The 19,496-nt window shown below is 41.6% G+C and overlaps 1 protein-coding gene across 2 annotated transcripts in view; it reads left to right on the plus strand.

Moving 5' to 3' along the window:
• The window catches only part of COL8A2 (collagen type VIII alpha 2 chain), a 139,047-nt gene that overhangs the window by 77,928 nt on the left and 41,623 nt on the right, over positions 1 to 19,496 (plus strand). The window contains exon 3 of one of the 2 annotated variants that reach the window (XM_083751727.1): positions 12,730 to 12,915. The exons of the other annotated variant lie outside the window; for it this stretch is intronic. The gene's annotated coding sequence lies outside the window, so the exon portion shown is untranslated. The remainder of the gene's footprint in view (positions 1 to 12,729; positions 12,916 to 19,496) is intronic. 2 annotated transcript variants of the gene reach the window in all.

Below are 19,496 nucleotides of genomic sequence, written 5' to 3' on the forward strand. Positions count from 1 at the left end.
AGTGCATAATGTGAATGTATAACCTACATGGGTGGGAGCTTTTATTTCACTTTCTTGATTCTATCCAGCCTTAACATGGTTCACACAAAGCACAAATAGCATGAGGCATGCTCCTAAGTGCTTTTAAGTGTCTTGCGTGGAAATAGCAAAAAAGAACCAGCTCTCAAATGCTTGTGGTTTTGAAGGAATATATAATGTTCATTCCTACAAGATTGGTCATGGGTTACTCATATTGTTTGGAATTGCTGGTCAGGAGTCATATGGCAACTTGATCTGAAGAAGATTGTTGCATGCTCCATCTAACAGAAATTATCAGTTCTGTGGGCGAAGATTGTGGCATTCGGTTGTTTCGTATGCTACCTAGTGCAATGTTGACTTAAAATAAAATGAATTGTATGCTGCAGAGCAGTAGCATAGCAACTTAAGGGCCAAGGCAGATGCAGTGGCCCTAGAACCATCTGTCTCAGGTCACTGCAGAATCCCTATAAGCAGGGTGAGGGCTCAGGTGTTTAAAAGCACAATATGGACAACAGAGGGGAGGGGCTATGACAGCGAAACCCTTTCCTTGTCTACATTTGAAAGCTGTTTTTCTTCAGTGGGGCTCCATGAGGAGAAGCAATATCCACTGGAAGAAAATTTGCTTTTTAATTACTATTTTTTTTTTTTAAGTTTCAGTGAGAAAAGTATAAGACTTCCCTCTTAGAGGACTGGCTCTATCGTTAGGCGGAATGAGACTGTTGCCTTAGGCAGCAGTTTTGGGTATCACTAGGGTGGCCATGTGTCATAAGACAGTCCTCTATTTGAAGGCTGCCCTGTCCAAGTCTGGTTTAAAGAAAAGGAACTATAAAAAGTGTGAGCGGGAGCTTTGAAGTTGCTCATCAACAGTTTGTCTTCTTTTTTTGGAAATGCATAACTTGCTCCATTAGGTGTGCTGGCCTACATTCCTCTCCCCATTTTATCCTCACCCTGTGATGTAGTTTCAGCTGAGAGTTGAACCCATCAAGCTTCATAATTGAGTGGGGATTTAAATACAGGTCTCCGCAGCCCCAGTCTGACATTCTAACCACTTTTCTGCACTGACCTTACATCTCAGGACTGCTGTAGCAATTATTAGTATGTGGAGTGTTTTGCACATTTTGAGCTAGGCCGTGTAAATGTTAAGTTGTTGTCATTACTAGCAAAGCATCCATAATTACAGTAGCAGGTGTATGGAAGGGGTGGTGGTCTCCACTGCAGCAACATGGGATAGGTATAATGTGCCCACCTTAGTTTGGTTGTTGAAGATAAAGCTGGACTAACTAGAGATTTATCCAAATCTCAAAGTGTATGCTAGCCTTCACCAACCTGGTGTCCTCCCGATGTTTTGCAGACTACAACTCCCATCAGATCCAGACAGCTGGGGGCACTAGGTTAATGGGGGCTGGTTTAGGCTGTACTCCCCCCCCCCCATAGGAATGAATGTAATTGTTTGCTCTGTCCCACAGAACCAGGTGTTTTCATAACCGTCTTCCGAAAGGTACGCTGTAGCAGGTTAAACACAGAAGTATGGAATGTAACCTCCATCTCTCTCACACACTGTGGTTACACCTTGAATGCCACAGTAACTCCAACTCAGCTAACCCGTGGGGTGTTTTCCTAGGTGGCTTTCAGCCAAATAAAACCTTGTTTTGAGATATTTCTAACTCTTTTTTAATCTGAGCCCTTGTGGCTGAGGTCCAATCCAACCCAGCATTTTGTTCCGCTTCTTCCTTGCTATTGTAGCTCCTCCGTTTTCAGTCTGGAATCTGCAAACAGTTTAGCTGCACGTCCCAAGCATAATGTTTGAAAGAATGTGTCCTTAACACCCACTCCAAAAACATTGTCCCTGGCCCAGAAACACAGACAGTGCATCCTAATGAGGTCCGGGGATAAACACAATTATGTTTATTTATAAAATATACTGTATCAAAGAGTGCTGGAAAATGCACCTGGAAGAGACAGAAGGGAGGCCAAACCACAACTGTCCAGCCATTCCTTGACTGAAACCATTGTGCTGCTCTTGTTGCTTCAACTTGTGGGTTTGGAACAGGCTAGGAAAACAGTCCTTAGCGTGCAAGTCTTTGTTGCATTGTCACCTGCAGCAGCGAACAAAACTTGTATGTTTTGTCTATCTCTGCTAACTTTCAGATCTTGCCCTGCTGTTAAAGCTCCACCAAATTCAAGAATGTTTTCCACATTTGTCACTGCACCTAGTATTAATAACTTAGAATTGGAACCTTGGAACAAAATAATATAGGATTTTCCTCTTTATAATATAGATTGTGATTTGGAAGTTGGTGGCACTCTGTTGCAATGTTAACGCTCCTACCTAGAAGGACTGGTTCAGAGAATAACGTTGGGGGGTTGTAGATCTGTCCCATTGCAGTTGTACTGTGGGATGCTGCAAGGCACTATTTTATTCCCGGCGCTGTTCGCTATCTTTGTGAAGGCACTGAAAGCAGTCATTAGTATATTCTGGATATTTCTTTTTTATATCGGAATCAAGAGAGAAGCTGTGAATGTCTTGAAACAGTGCCAGAATGCAGTACAGTGGTACCTCGGGTTACATACGCTTCAGGTTACATACGCTTCAGGTTACAGACTCCGCTAACCTAGAAATATTACCTCGGGTTAAGAACTTTGCTTCAGGATAAGAACAGAAATTGTGCAGCAGCGGCAGCAGGAGGCCCCATTAGCTAAAGTGGTGCTTCAAGTTAAGAACAGTTTCAGGTTAAGAACAGACCTCCAGAACGAATTAAGTTATTAACCCGAGGTACCACTGTAGTGGGCTGGATGAGGACCAACAAACTGAATCCTGGTAGGATCATTTAAACAGAGAACTGTTAACTTTTGTAGCTCATTTGGTTAGAGCATGGTGCTGATAACGCCAAGGTCGCAGGTTTAATTCCCAAATGGGCCAGCTTCATATTCCTGCATTGCAGGGGGTTGGACTAGATGAACCTTGGGGTCCCTTCCAACTCTACAACTCTATGATTCTATTATTATTTTCTGACAGCCCTTGAAAGAAATGACTGCCCACTGCAAAGTAGGCCACTATGCAATGAAAGGCGGCAGAAAAATATTGTAATAAATTAACCAGGCAGCAATTACATTCCACAGATAAACTCAAGTTTCTGTCTCTTCCACAATCAGGCAAGTGAGGGTCTGTAGCTTAGTGGTATCCCTGACATCTCCAGGTAGGCTTGGGAAACATTCCTGTCTGGAATTCTGAAGAGCAGCTGCCAGTCAGTGTAGGCATGACTGAACTATATAAATGGACCAATGATATAAGGCATGTTCCTATTTTCCAAGGTCCCTACACTCTGTAGCCTCCTAAAGCAGAGCTGTCCCCTTCTCTGTTTTCCTACAAATGGAAGAAATGATACTGTTAGCTAAAATGACCTTGTTTCATTTAAAAAAAATAAAAATCATTTTGGCCCATTGGCTGATTAAGACCAGGATCCAAGTGACAGCGTCAATCCATGCTCTTATAGCATGCCTTTCAGACCCAAACCCCAAGGTCTGAGACGCTGAGCCGGCCAAGGGAGATGTACTGAATTGTTGTGGTTAGTAAATAGGCCTGCTGTCGGCAGACTGCACTGTGCATTGCCATAAATAGCTGAGTTTGCAATGCCACCTCTAGCAAGCTGGGTGTAAGCCAGGGGCTAGGATCCCATTGGGGAAAGCTCAGGCAACAGAGTCTAGGAGAGACAATTGTAAATGGCCTACACTTGAGTATTCCCGAGTGCTGTGGTTAATTGATTTTTAAAAAGTATATATATTCAGGTCGGACGTGCTTCAATCCCATTGAAGTCAGTGGGACTTACTTCCAAGTAATAGTGTTTTCAGTCTGGTTTGTAAGTTTTCCAATGTGTTGCTGTATAATGCCCAACTTCCTACCTTATGTGTAATTCCCGGTGGCTATCTGTCTTTGCATATGTGCCGGTGATCTCCTCTTTGCTGGGGACAGTCAAGATTTTCTTGTACCTCTTCTTGGCAAATGACTGTCTGTCTCCATTATGGCTTTGGATGATTTCGTGGGTAGGGGTGCATTTCAAAATGTAATCAAGAGTCATACTGCCTCCAGCAGTAGAGAGAGAGCACGTTTGTCCTGGACACACCCCAGTAGTATCAGGCAGCAGAGTCAGGTAGCTGCTAATGGTCCAACATTGCTCTCTTGCTTCTGCCCCTCTCCTCAACTACAACCCCACTTCCTCCATCAGCAATGCTGCCATCACCTCTTCCCTCTTCTCCTTCCCAGCTGTGTGTGCGAAGGTCCCTCTTCTGCACCCAAAGCAAAGTCTTATATAGGATAGAGGGATTAGGTGGCAAGTGATTGCTGGGGTTGCCTGACGCCCAGGGCAATCTGTAGGTTGTGGGTTTACAGGCTTGCCAGGTGAGATGCCATGCATAAGGCCCATACAATACAGAAGCCAGCCCCGATTTGACATGTAGAGGTGGAAGAGGGCAAAAGACCACAGTAATTTCTAAGTGTGCATTAAACTCAAGACTTCTTGAAATTGTTAGTATTTCAGGACTGAATTCAAAGTGTTATTATAATTTGGATATTTTTTTAAATCCAAATTTTAAAGTGATTTGGGAGACGGTTGTGCTGTTGTGGAGAATACATTGTGCAAACATTTTAAATGGTCAAATGTTAGAGAGTGTTTGCCCAGTTGCTGAACCCTGGTTGTCCCTGCTGCTCTCCCAATATGTTTTGGGGAAACTGGGCACCACATACCACTTTTCAAAGAATGACACTCGGGGTATGTATGCATTTTCTTTAAGCTTAATAAGAAAATAGAATCCTCAGTGTCCACATGGACTGATTAAATTTATATGCTGCCTCCCCAATAATGCAGAATTGGCTTCACATTTTATGCTATATAATTATACATAATTCCAGGAAACGTAATAAAATTAGAAAATATCATAAAGCCCACCGTGCATCATAAAAATGACCCTTTCTATAACCACAAATGAAATTAATCAACACATGGTCTAAAGAAAGAGATATGGTTAAAATAATGCATTGGGTTCAGAAGTCTCAGCTTCCAGTAGCAGACCACCCAAACAGTGTGGATATGGCCAAAATCTGCTCCACCCATTTTAAGAAGCTGATGGACGAGCAACCCTCATTGCTGCATATCACACGGTATCCACCTCCAGGTTCATTATATTAAATAGCATCGGTGTGTGTGTGTGTGTGTGTGTGTGTGTGTGTGTGTGTGTGTGTGATGCAGAACGGGACTATGATATAGGAGAATGGGTTTTAACCCTTCATACCTGCTGTAAGGGACAACTATAGCAGCTTTTTGAAATCAAAAGTTCCATTTGTCCTTAAACTTAAAAGATACTTTGTTTTCCTTATGGTTAATATCTAGCTCAGTGTAAAAATGGTCCATTTGTTTGAATCTCCCTAATGAAGTAAGAATTCTCTCCGCAACAATATCTTATAATGGCCCACAGTTTTTAAGCGATTTTAAATTGCTATTGTTTTAAATTGTTGGCTTTTAATTGTTTCCTGCCCTAGAAACCCTTTTACAGTTGAATAGCAGGAGAGAAATCCCTGCACATAAAATACAATAAATGGACCTTGAAGCAGCTCGGGGGGCAGGGGGGAAGGGCTGGTGGACAGAGCAGCAGAGCCACAACCGCTGCCCTGCACCAGCCAGTGGGGCCATTTCCAGGTTGGGGCCCCTCTCAGAGGTGTACAGAAGCTTTGGATTCTGCAATTCATTTGCACCCAGCATGGTTCCGGTTACCCTCCAATGTTATTGGGTGAATTGGATGGAATGGTAGAAGATTATAAATAATATACAAAAATTCCACCCAAAATGAATGGATGATTAAGGTATGACTTTTGCACAACTGCCCAGACTAAAGTCATGGTGAAATATATATGGAATGCAAACTTCCATAAAACATCACAAGTTTTAAAAATAGAAAGTCAGTGTAAATGTTTATAATTGTTTTACGGTTGTCTAGTTTTTATTGTATAGCAGCTTTCTTCCTTGTGCGTGTTTTTAGCCAGCAGCTAATTACAAAAATATAGTTGTTTTTATTTTACAAAAGCAAGAAACTTGTTTTATAATTCATCTCCTCCAAGGAACTCAAGGTGGCACAAGTTCTTCTCCCCCTTCCCATCTTATCTTCATAACAACCCTATGAGGTAGGTTTAGACAGAGAGATAGTGAACTAACAGAAGGTCACTCAGTGGGCTGCATAGCAGAGTGGGGATTTGAACCTCGGTCTCTCTTGTCCTAGTCTGATACTCTAACAACTATGCTTCACTACCTCTTACAGATATCTAAGCCACTGGCATCATCACATGCTGTGGCATCAAGTTCTATTTGTTAAGCTCTTTCACACAATGTGTAATTTTCTCACAGTTAGAACATACTCTGTTTTGGGCCCAATCTATTCAGTGCTTTACAGACTGAAACTAGTCCCTCTAACCATTTAACCTCCCTTTCTCTTCCACTGCCACATCAAGAACAAGCACCTACAGCTGGCTGGAGCAGCTTTAGCAGGATCAATTATCTTCTCCTAATGTGGAAAGTGAGTTTGACATTCAAGGAAGCTTAGCGTCAGGCCAGCCTTTGATTTTTCTCCTTCTCATGGTCAATTAACCTTTTGGAGCAACACCAGGCAACATTTGCTGCCTTGAATTCCACCCTTTTGCTAGAGACCTGGCAAGCTATTAACTCAGACCAGCAGCAGCCATGGAGATGCATTGGGGAAACCTCAGCACTGAACAACACAGGCATCAGGTTTAACATTTATCCACTGTAGAGAGGGGAATCCCATTCTCTTTCCCACTGTCTTGCTCTTTGCAATGCAACCATCGGATCCACTAGTCAATGAAGCCTGCCACCTAGTGGTTTAATGTTTGGTGGGGGTGGAGGATTCCTTATTTAATCTTTGTTTGGTTGCAAAGTGAAACTTGGGAATTTATAACTATTTTTTCAGATCAAACAAATTGCAGTTAATTTGTAATATTTGGCAATCAGTCTGTCCAAACCTGTCGCTTTTATCCTTTTATATATTTTTATAACACTTCTGTTGGCTTTTCCACATGTATTTTATCTTAAGAGGTGGACTTAGGTATCGATTGATTTTGATCTGAACATTTTTAATTGGGTTTTCAGCTAAGCACAAGTTATTTCCTCAATTAGTAAAGAAATGCTTCTTTTCCAGGAAAAGTGCTAGTTTACAAAGAAAACATATGTAACACTTACCAAGAAAGCATTCAAGTGATAGAGCTTCGTCTCTTCTGGTTGGGTTATTTAGCCCACAGATGGGGAATATCCTAGAGAAAAACAGGTAACACTTTCGCCATGATCTCAACAGGAAGCTAAGTTTGTGAACTCTCACAGACTGCTTCGTTCCCTTAACAGATCTGGCCTTCAGGGACTGGAAATGCTAAACTAGTTTTCCTGTGCCTTAGAATAATCAGAAATTGCCGTTCATTCCCAAAACTTGAAATATCATTTTACGAGACATTATACTTTCTTTTAAAAAGCTATTTTGAGCTTGAAGTTCAAAGCTAGAATTTCTTTCCTCCTTCTCATAATGAGCTTCTACTGCCCCCCCAATTTTTTTCTTTTTTTGTAGCATAGTTTTTGTTCTATTCCATCTTTAAACTGTTTTAACATGGTTGCATTAATATATATTTTTGTTATGTTAGAAAGCATATGACATGCAACAATAACTTAAAATAAAAAATAAAACAGCAATAAATGATCAGATACCAAAAGAAGAAGAAGAAAAGTTTTCTATAGCAAAATGGTTTCATCTCAAAATATTTATTTGTTCTGTTTTGTATGTTGGTCCGTGATTTGGGTCTAATTTGGGTTCAATTTCCAGACAAGATCTTGCACCTGGGAAAAGAGGGTTGGTAGAGAATCTCCTGTGCCTATAGGAGATCCTGGGTTTAATATTTGGCATCTTGTCTCCAGGTAAGGCTGAGAAAGAACATGTTTGAAACCCTGTCAGCAAAAACACTGCACAGAGACCTATTAAAAGAGTGAGTCCAGCCTCACCGTTACCTCTTCTAGGATTTGTATCTCACAGGAGGGAGGTATTGCTTCAGTGAGCAGGTGCTATTTTCCGCTGGGGTACCTGCTTGCTCACTTTCCCTTTCTGATCTGTGTTCTCTTCTTCCTCTGTGGACTTTGAGAATTCCTCATTCTCTCCAATGCTGTCTATCTCACTTTACTATTCTTCAGTCACATCTCTCTTTTTTCCCTTCTCCCTTGGTTCTTGGCCAGTAGTTCATTATCTCCATTCCTTTACTTGCTCTTCAAAACATACATAGCAATAAAACTAAAGTTTATTAATTTATTAGATACTAAAGACTGTCAGTATCTCGTGGAAGGGATTCTGCTGTGCAGTTAAAGTGGTTTAAAGAACTCTGTCACCCTAGCTAAACAAATCCACTTTAAAAAGAAAATGTACAGGAAAATGTAGTGAAAAGTATAGATGGAAGGAATAATTGATGGGAAGTTGTGTAAACAACCTACAAGTAAATCAGGATGAATGGTTATTGCCATATGACTGCTTCACAAACAAATCAGAATGAAAGTTCAGTAAAGTTATAGTCCAACCTCCATATAAGATTTGTGCAACCAAGTAAAAATGAATGCTCTGTAAATCTAGAGGGGCCCTCATAATTCTCCTACTTACTCAAATTTCAGGCTTATTCTTTCTCCCACTTTCTGTTTCAGGCTTTCTGCCTCAGTCATACCTTGCATCCTCATTTTGTAAGCATCTCTCTTAAGTGTTTGCTTTTTTTCTAGACCGGCTTCTTCATCCCACTCCTGTTTTTCCCCACATGGGCTTTTGCTGAAGATTTATTGGACAAAATTTCTTCTATCCACTCTTCACTCTTACCTTCTCCTCCTCAACATTGCATCATCATTCCCCTTTTTGTTTTCTCTTATTCATTCCTCCCCAGAATCTTCATTCCAGGGCATTGGTCTTCAGGTAGTGGGTCTGGACACACTACCAGGTCATGATGGCCCGATCAACATTTGGTCTCAAGAGCAGCACTACTAGCATACAGATATATATATATATTAAAAAATAAGAAATTAATGTTTGGGTTAAAGGTGTGTCCCAGGTCTGAAATGGTTGAAGCCCATTGCTCTAATGGTGCCAAGTGAAATCTGTTACCCTATCTGTCCTCCCACTGGAACCGTTCTCTTCCTGACACCATTTCCTCCATAAGTGAATCCTAAAACATCTCCTTCCATTGGTTTCCACCCTGAATACCCCACTTTCTCTTTTCTCCCTAGTGTAGCTTTGTTTTGATTTAGACAGGGATGGCCCTACCTTTAGGCAGAGTGAGACAGCTACCTTAGGCACCAGGTGTAGGGGGTGAGAGTAAAGAGTTAGATGCCACAGAGCCTGTCCTAAGACATTGTGTTGCACTCAGGTACAGTGCAGGGTCCTGAAAGTTTCTGTACGTGGAATGGGAGGAGGCAACACCTTGTCATCTCAAGTAGCAAAATGTCCAACCCCAGATTTAGACTTACGAGTCTGCATCACTTTTATTTTTGTGTACAGTTACTACTGATTTTGTGGCACTTCATAAATAACAAATAAAAACCTGCTGCAACAAACTCATTAGTAAAAGCTTCTCATGTTGAATAAGTATTATCATCCCCCAACCCCAAGATCCTTGTGTTGTTACTTAAAAGTTCGTAGATTTGGTCTCAGGCAGAATTCCCTGGGGAGAGCCCCCAAAACTTACATGCTCCTTATGCTAAATACCTCCCTTAAAATTTACTCTTTACTACTTGTACTAGATGTGATGGTGCAGATGGGGATGCATGAATGCATCTCTGACATCTTTCTTGGCTTGGTGTAGCCACATTCCCGAACCCACCATGTAAAAGTCAAACTCCACTGATGCCTTCACACTTAGCAAGTCTTATAAAAATGAACTGCCCTCAGAGGAGGAAGGAGAGCCACCTTCCCTTGCTTGCTTGCTTGCAGGCAGACTTCTAACCTGAAACAGCTGTTTACCAAAAAGAATGGACCACCTAACAGAGTTGAATTAAAAAGCCAAACCTCAGCAATTAAAATGAGGGCCTGCCAAGGATGGGCAAATCACTCTTAACACTGTTCCATGAGAGTTTCCTATGTGTTCAGCCACAACTCTGAACGAGGCAGCCCTTTTTTTCATTAATCTGTCAAGTATATATGCATACAAAAGAATTGCATTTAACTCCATGTATCTTATGCATTGCTTAATAGGTATTTTTCCCTATGCATATTTTGATCAGTTCTATTTTTAAAATATATTTTTATTAAGTTTTACATAACAAATTTTAATTCAAGCATTAAACACCAACATTGTCATTTAAGATTCTCCGAATCCTTTGACTCTTCCCCTCCCTTCCATGGTTACCATTATCAATCTTTTTTCAACTGCTTCCCTTATTTTCTCTATTTTTTTAAAAAATCCATTTTTACCATAGTTGTGGGGTTTTTTTGTACATTACAAGCATTACTCTCCTGCCAAAGTTTTTAGTTGTTTACAGTGTTCTCTTAAATACATTATAGATTTTTCTCATTCCTTATTAAACTTCTTCTCTTCCTGGCTTTGATTTTCCTAGTCAATTTCGCCATTTTGGCGTAGGCCATCATCTTTATCAGCCATTCCTCTCTGGTGGGTACTTTGTCTTCTTTCCATCCCTGGGCCATTAGTATTGACGCTACTGTTGTTGCATACAGAAATGGTCGATTCTGCTCCTCTCTGCACCTAAAATGCCTAGTAAACATTACTTTAAACATTTTCTCCGACTCATTGTAAATCATTTCCCAGAATGCTTTTGTAATCTTACACAGTAAAATGTGCCTTCTTTCTCCTTGCATTTCCAACAAACATTTGAAGCAGTTTCTATACATCTTTGCTAATTTTACAGGTGGTAAGTACCACTGAGCCATCATTTTCATGGAATTCTTCTTCAGCACACAGCACGCTGTAAATTTATTTTGATCAATTCTTTTAGTTGTGAATTGTATCAGAATATTACAGAAGTGTGGTGGATAACTGAACTGCAGTCCACACATTAACCTGAGTTGAGTGAAGATCAGGTCAATGTGTATCAGAGTTCACAAGGCCAGAATTCCTCAAGCATCTCCAGAGATCATCTTGGCCTGTTTTGGCAATGCTGTTTAGTGGACCTGTCAAAGATTTTTGGATTTCAACCAAGGAACCTCATGGCCTCAGGCTGCCCTTTTTTCTTTCCTTTTTACTGTTTTAGGAGTTATCCTCATGTTTTTATGTATTTTGTTAAGTTGTCTTGAATACTAGCTATGACAGAAATAACATAAGGAAAGCCCTACTGATAGTACAACATCCTTTCTCACAATGGCAAGCTAGAGCAATTGGGGAAATACCTTGATTGTTGTTTTTTTCCAGTTTAATAACCTCCTAGAAATGTAAATTAGCCTCTTGTGGGATTCGATGAAAGCCACGCTGAGAGGGAGTTGTGTCAAAATCTCTTCTGGGTTAAAGAAAATAAGGGAGGCCGTTTGTAAGCAACTGTTGTTTAGTATTGGGGTCTTAGAGAGGGAACACAAATGAACTGGCAGTGCTAAAATATACCACAAATTAATGGGTAAGAGAAGTGAACTGGCTGTTGTAGATTTTCTTGCAATTCAAAACAACAAAAAAGCTCTAGGCTGTTTGCTAGATCTTTATGCAAGAAACAAGCTAGGAACCAAGTCACACAATTTCAGAGTATCAGTGGGGAGTTACGTTACAAGTCTGAGGACACTTGTCAAGCGTTTGCTGATTTTTATAATAATCTTTATTCAACTGATCACCCTGAACCTAACAAAACACAGCTCTATCTGGAGCATGCTGGGTTGCCTACTTTAAGCAAGACTCATATAAATTTAGTAAACAAAGCTTTAACCAGTTGAATAAATTGGGTTGCAGTAGAGCTATGTACACACTATACCACTATCAGGGCTTTTTCATTTCTGTTTGCCTTGAAAGAATATACCCTTGGGTTAAGAAATCCCTTTCTTGATCCTCACTTAAAGTATGGGAATTCTGGGTTTAGAAACTATTTCATGATAGTTTTCCTTTACTCCCATTCATAGACCAACCATAGGTTTGTGATCCATCTAAATATAGTCAGTATAAGGGGTAGGAGGGAAAATGTTTATACTCTGTCCAGATCACGTTCTGCAGAGGACAACCCTTCACCTTCCAACAGTTGGAAGACCTATTGGCATCTGTACAAATGGCTTCAAAAGCTGTATGGGCCTTCAACCTTACTTGCTGTATTTTTCCATGTATTAGATGCCCCCATTGATGCACCCTATTTTGGGAGACTAAAATTTAAGAAAATGGGGGGAGATGGCACAGCTTGTAAAAACTGTGTCATAGTTTCTATAGCAAAATGGTTCTGTTCACTTTTTTTAAAAAAAGAGGTATGTTATCCTAATACTTTAGATATCATCTCACTGACTCTCTCCAAGGTTGTTAACAACTTTGCAAATCTGCTGTTGTAATTGATCTTACAAGTTTGGCATTTACAAATGAATTATTTCCAAAGTGTGTAATGGGGACCCTCAATTCATTTATGTATTCCCCCCATGTGATCTTTAGAATGGTTTGATTGTTTTATATTGGTTTGTTTACTTTAATATAGTTTTTAATACATTTTAAAATATTGTTTATTTTAGTACAGTGGAATCTTGGTTCTCGAGGCGTGGCTTCCAATTGGCTTCAGGAGCTTCCTGCACTCAAGCAGAAGCTGCATCGGACATTTGGCTTCTGAAAAAAAACGTTTGCAAACCAGAACACTTACTACCTGGTTTGCAGCGTTTGGGGGCTGATTTAGTCGACAACTAAGCCTTTCAGGAACCAAGGTACTACTGTATTGTCTGCAATATTATTTTAACATAAAATGAGCTCTGGGTAGCCCACAAGCAGTGCCTGAAGAACCACAGGTGCTGTGTTCTGAAGCCACTCTGTTCTCCCATCCCATCAGAATTCCTTCCTTTCTCTTTATTTCCTTCTTATTTTTCCTGGCTTTCAAAAGTTTTCCCCTCCTCTTTGTATGTAGTTTCGGAGCAATTGGAAGGGACACTTTTTTATTTGATGAAAAAGAATGTTTGGTTTAAAAAAAAAATGTTTCCTGGATGTATGGCTTCAGGAAAAGAAGTTTTTCCACATCGGTCTGAGAACAAATTGGTAGGCTTGTCTCATATGTGTGTGTATATAAAACACTAAACCCATAAAAGAATTGCTTTCAGTTGCTTTCCAGAGCAGTAGCTGTATTGATTTGTTCTACCTTTTTTTAATTCTTTGTATATTCTTTTGAAAGTTACCTGTGAAAGGCTTTACGGGCACAAGTAGTGCCCATGGTTGCCAGGTTGGCATCCCTGTGCTGGGGTCTGCAATATCAAACCTTGCAGCTGCCAAATATTCTGCATTGGCCAGGCCTGGTATACCATACTTTTTTTAAAAAAAAATGCAAGTGCCATACTGCTCTTGTATCTACATACTCATCACCTGGGCCATCCTAGAGTGAGGTAGCTGGTAGGTGGGAGGTAGCAGTGACAACATACATGACTTAGGTCCAAGCTATCTGGAAGACTGTATTTCCTCACACAAAGCTACCTGGGGTTTGAGATTTGGGAGAGAGGCCCTACTCTCGGTCCTGCAATCCTCACAGGTACGCTTTGGGGGGGGGCGTGGGAGAGGGCCTTTTTGGTGGCTACTCCCAGACCTTGGAATTCCCTCTGTAGAGAAGCTAGACTGGCTCTCTTGTTGTTCTTCCACTGGTAGGTGGAGACTTCTTTGTTCAAACAGGCTTTGGGGGACTGATTGCTTTTAATTAAAGGGCTGGTGCCGTGCTGTTTTAATTGTAATTATTGATATGTTTTAAACAGATTTTGTGCATATATAGTTTTAATTGTACAATTGTATTTTAATAACTGATTTTTCTATGTTTTTCACAGTTCTTGTTTTTATATGTAAGCTGCCTTGAGTCCCATTGGAAAGAAAGGCAGGGAATGGTGATGAGGGTACATATTGGAAAACAGAGCTGTATGTTCCATGTAGCCTAGCTTGTTGCCTTCACATGGAGAGGAGAATACTGTCCTATTGCCAGTAATGAAGTAAGATTCAGCTGCCATGTGGCCAAAATTGGGATGAGGAAATCAGTCTTGCCCGTTGCCTTGTCTACGGCCATACTACCCTGAATGAGCAATCTTGCCCTTTGCCTCAGGCAGCAAAGTGTCTTGAACCAACCCAGCTTGTTAGATTCCTGCTCCACCTCTTGTATCTTATGAATTAGGCTCATGCCATAATATAGCTGCTTGAGCCCTTGAAACTTCACAATTGGCTGGGGTGTGGTCTGTGTGTGTTGATTGGTTTTAGTTTTCAGAACTGAATGGTGCTTGCTTTTATACCCATGTTTGCAATGAATGGTGCTTTTTCTTATTTCTTTCAAAAGACCTTGCCTTTTGTGATGCTAAGAAAATAATAATGTTTTGTAGCATGACACAGCTCTATGAGGCAAAAGTGCCCGTAGGGAAAGGGAAAGGAGAGCTGGAAACAGTGGAGAAAGTGAGTGATGGGGGGGGGTGCAGTAACAAAGAATCTCTACAGGAAAAAAATGTCTTCATAACAGGAAACGTCTCATAAAATACCTGCGGTTTGGCATGTATTGTTTGGCTGGCCAAAATATGCACCTGGCAGCTTTACCCTCCTATTAATGCTTCAGTCTGTCTGGTATTTCAATGGATCTCAAAATTACAGTGGTTGGGGGAGGTGGCAGCAAACAGGAAGAAAGGTTTGTAGGTCTCTGAAAGCAAAAAAAAAAAAAAAAAATCCTGAAGAGGGAGGAGAAAAATAATAAGCGTAATGGTAATGATGTTTACAAGATGGAATGGTGAAGGTATTTTGATCTAGGAAATGGCCTTTTGCAAGTTTCATCGAGGGGAGTGGCAACAACCTGGGGTGGGTGGGTGTGTATTTGAGTCTGAAAAGTAGCTTGTTTACATGAACTTTTTGACACCAGGTTTGTGTACTTGCCAAGATTCCCGTTCTGAGCAAAAGCCTGCCAGTTTAACATGGAGCTCATTTCTCTGCTGGTTTGAAATTGGATTTATTGACTCCACATTTGCTTTGCCCCAGTTTCATCCAAAGTGCTACAAAACATTTGGCCCCACATTGTGTCCCCCCCCCCCCAAACAATTACATAAAAAAACTCCTTTGCCAGAACTCATCTGTATAGATCAAAGCAGGGTACAGTGACCTCAGCTCCTCACCAAGCTAAGTGGTTTTAAATATATTTATCTACGTAAACAAACCACAAACAAGATGTAAAGTTCATAAGAGATAAAAGAGAAAACAATTGTTCGTCAAAAACACCAAACGTCATCAAGAGCAAGAAATATTTCTTAAAGCGGCAATCCAAAGAAGATTTACTAAAACTGCTAGAGATTATTGGGACTCACTTCCCAATAAACAAAGATTGTGCTGTAAGATGAGAAACCAACTGCAGGCATTTTTTTAAAAGTAGCCCCCCCCCCCAACTTTAAATTAAAATGGTTTGCTGCAGTAATAAAGCAAAGCAGTCTGAAAATCTCTTGTAATGATGAACAGCCTCAGTGGGAGCCACAACCAAGAGTGCCATTCTCCTCTCCAAGAAACTCGGTACCAAGTGATGATAACTGAAGAGAGCAGTCACTAATCTTCCGGTGGAGTAGCACCATTTGTGTGCATTGGCAACTCTTCATGGAAGCTACTGAGCACTTCAGCTTGTATGAAATTAACACTGAAAAGCCTGCATAAGGAGTCACCTTATGAAATTACAAGTTCACACAAGTGAAACCTCCACATAACTGCTAGCTGGAGGCTCTGAACACTAATGAGGTGGTTGCACAGGGCCTCCAGTTAGCAACTGTAAGAATCATAAAACGACATCAAAAGTTTCCTAGCAGAACACCCACTATCAAAGCAAGCCTCCAAGGCAGCAGCTTCACTACCCTGACCATCAAGACAGCTGAGGAATACGTTTCTGCCCTGCAAAGAGTTTCTACTCTGCAGTTATGTCCATAAAAGTTACTAGCTTAACTTCCATGTTCAAACTCTCTTCTAGAAGCAAAAAGCTTCCCTGCAGGATCACCTAGATGTCGTGTTGTTGTTTAGTCGTTTAGTCGTGTCCGACTCTTCGTGACCCCATGGACCAGAGCACGCCAGGCACTCCTCTCTTTCAATGCTTCCTGCAGTTTGGTCAAACTCATGCTGGTAGCTTCGAGAACACTGTCCAACCATCTCGTCCTCTGTCATCCCCTTCTCCTTGTGCCCTCCATCTTTCCCAACATCAGGGTCTTTTCCAGGGAGTCTTCTCCTCTCATAAGGTGGCCAAAGTATTGGAGCCTCAGCTTCAGGATATGTCCTTCCAGTGAGCACTTAGGGCAGATTTCCTTAAGAATGGGTAGGTGGGTAGCTATTTCCAAGCATGCCCTTGGCATCCTCTTTCACAGTTGTACTCATCTAGTAGACAGGAAAACTCCCCTCAACATTCTGGCTTAAATCTGCAACCTTGTACATAAAGGAGAGAGAATACTGCAAAAAGAGAGACCTGGCTGCTTGTTTTGATTTCCTTCCTCTTCCATTTACCTTTTACACCTCTAAAAAGACTCCCAGACCAGCAAGGAGCATTACGGTAATTGCACCGGCCTCCATTTAGCTGGCATTTAGGTAATGCCACACTAGAGATGCATATAACTTCAAACTTACTGGATTAGAAAGGGGGATCTCATGCTCTCTAAAACATGATTGCTGCTATTGTGTATTTACACTTCTGCCACCATGCCTGCCTGTAACATGACAAACTGGATATGACATTTGCCTTTATTAAGATTCCAATCCAGGGATAAGGAATCTTGTGTGGCCTTCTAGATGTTATTGGACTATAGCATCCCTCATCCCAGACAGTTGTCCATGTTGGTCGGAGGTGATGGGAGTTGAAGTCCAGAAGAATCTGAAGGAGCACAGGATCTCTAGCCCTGTTCTTAACCTATGAGCTGAGGTTAGATTTATAAGACATACAACTCAAAAACACCAAGGTACTGAAATAATGTGTTAGTATGTAAATCAGGACTGGCCTGGGACATTTTGCTGCTGGGGTCAAAATGCCCCGCTGCCACCATCTCCTCCTCAACAGGTGCTCCCTGCTGCCACCATGTGGGGTGCAGCACTAGTGGGGTATGGGTGTGGCAACAGTGGGGTACAGCAGCAGAGGAAGCAGGGCACGCCCACACAGGAAATGGCAGTGGTGAGCTTTGTGCTCCTCATGCCCTGATCTGCCACCTGAGGTGACTGCCTCACCTCACTTCATGAGCAGGCCGGTACTGATGTAAAGTATGTAGCTTGAAGATCTGCTTAATAGTGCCTACTGAAAGTTGGCAAACAAGAACATCTCAGAAGCAGCTCCAGAAAAGCCTCAGGCAAGTTTCCAGGGAAACAGAAACCATAACTACATACTATAGATGTTGGTTGATTTTTTAACTTTCAACTTTGACTGCCTTCACTTCCCAAAAGCATTCTGGGAATTGTAGTTGGGGGAAGCTTGATATGCTAAAGAGAATAACCCCCTTTTTCAGAGCAACAGTTCCCATGTTTCCCTGGGCAGAGGGAAAGGTTGCTTAACTGATTAAGTTTGTAATTGGGAGGGTATGGGTGAATATGTGAATGTGTCAATTTTAGTTTCGCTTTTTCTCGGTTTCTCATTTTTCCAATCTTAAATTCAGTTCTCAACATTTCCAAAGCAGCCTATTTTTTTTTTTATGTCCTCATGAAAATTCACCAGCATTTTAGTGCAAATTTATCCTAACATACACATTTTTCCTGATATAATGAATTTTCTATGTTATTTTCAGTAAGCTATTCACTTATGCTCACTTAAAATGTGCATTTTTTCATCAGGGGGTTTGGACTGGGTGTCCATCAATATGCGGATGATACCCAGCTCTACCTCTCTTTCAAATCAAAAACAGTGAAGGTGGTGAAGGTCCTGTGTGAGTGCCTGGAGGCGGTTGGAGGATGGATGGCGGCTAATGGATTAAAGCTGAATCCTGACAAGACAGAAGTACTGTTTCTGGGGGACAGGGGGTGGGCTGGTGTGGAGGACTCCCTGGTCCTGAATAGGATAACTGTGCCCCTGAAGGACCTGGTGCGCAGCCTGGGAGTCATTTTGGACTCACAGCTGTCCATGGAGGCGCAGGTCAATTCTGTATCCAGGGCAGCTGTCTACCAACTCCACCTGGTATGCAGGCTGAGACCCTACCTGCCCGCGGACTGTCTCGCCAGAGTGGTGCATGCTCTAGTTATCTCCTGCTTGGACTATTGCAATGCGCTCTACGTGGGGCTACCTTTGAAGGTGACTCGGAAACTACAACTAATCCAGAATGCGGCAGCTAGACTGGTGACTTCTTGGTAGTGGCGCCCACCCTGTGGAACGCCCTCCCATCAGATGTCAAAGCGATAAACAACTACCTGACATTCAGAAGACATCTTAAGGCAGCCCTGTTCAGGGAAGTTTTTAATGTGTGATATTTTAGTGTATTTTTGGTTTCTATGGAAGCCGCCCAGAGTGGCTGGGGAGACCCAGCAGATGGGCGGGGTACAAATAATAAATTATTATTATTATTATTGTTATTGTTATTATTATTTTTGTGCATGTAATTTCACTGGAGAACTCCACTGCAATTCAGAGAAGGATGACTCTGTTTTAGTCAGTGTATTGTTTTGCAAAGTTCAAATTAGGTAGTTCGCTTTCGAATAGAAACTGAATTGAGTTCCTTGCCCCATCTGACCCAGAGCTTTGCTCCAGTTCAAGAAGCGTGACACTGAAGGTGTGCTCCAGTTGTTCCACACAAGTTGTCAGCACATTAGTACCTCAGATGAGCTGGCCTTTGGGCTGGCTTAATTGTGCAATCATTGGAAACCTACAGCAAGCAGCTGCTGTGCCTTTTATGCCTCAGTGCTGGTCTGCTGTTTTAGGCCTCCAAAATGGAGTACACTTATTCTAAGCTGATGATAATTATTGCAATGCATCATCCCTGTAAAATAAGCTTCCCAAACGTCCAAAGAGATCTTGCATTTAGCAGCGGACAGCAGCCAGAGAGGAGCAGTGAATGTTGGCGGGGGAGATTATATTCCCTCCAAGGAGGGAGTGGAAAGAAGACCCCCTTGTGTCAGAATTAATGAAGATTGATGTCCACCTCTACAGCTCCTTGAAGGAAATGCAGCCATTTCCTTCTGCACACTCCAGGTCTTTCACAGAGCATCGGCTTTCAAAGCGTGCAGTTAAGGATAGTCAGGAACGGAGCATCAAGTATTACCTGTTCCAGATCATGATTTAGGCCAAATGCATTGCTGAAAGGTGAGAGCTGCTGCCTCTGCTGAGACTGCAGTCAGGCTTGGAGCAGAT

This window comes from Podarcis gaigeae (assembly GCF_964106915.1).
Source record: "Podarcis gaigeae genome assembly, chromosome: 8".
NCBI classification, from domain to species: Eukaryota; Metazoa; Chordata; class Lepidosauria; order Squamata; family Lacertidae; genus Podarcis; species Podarcis gaigeae.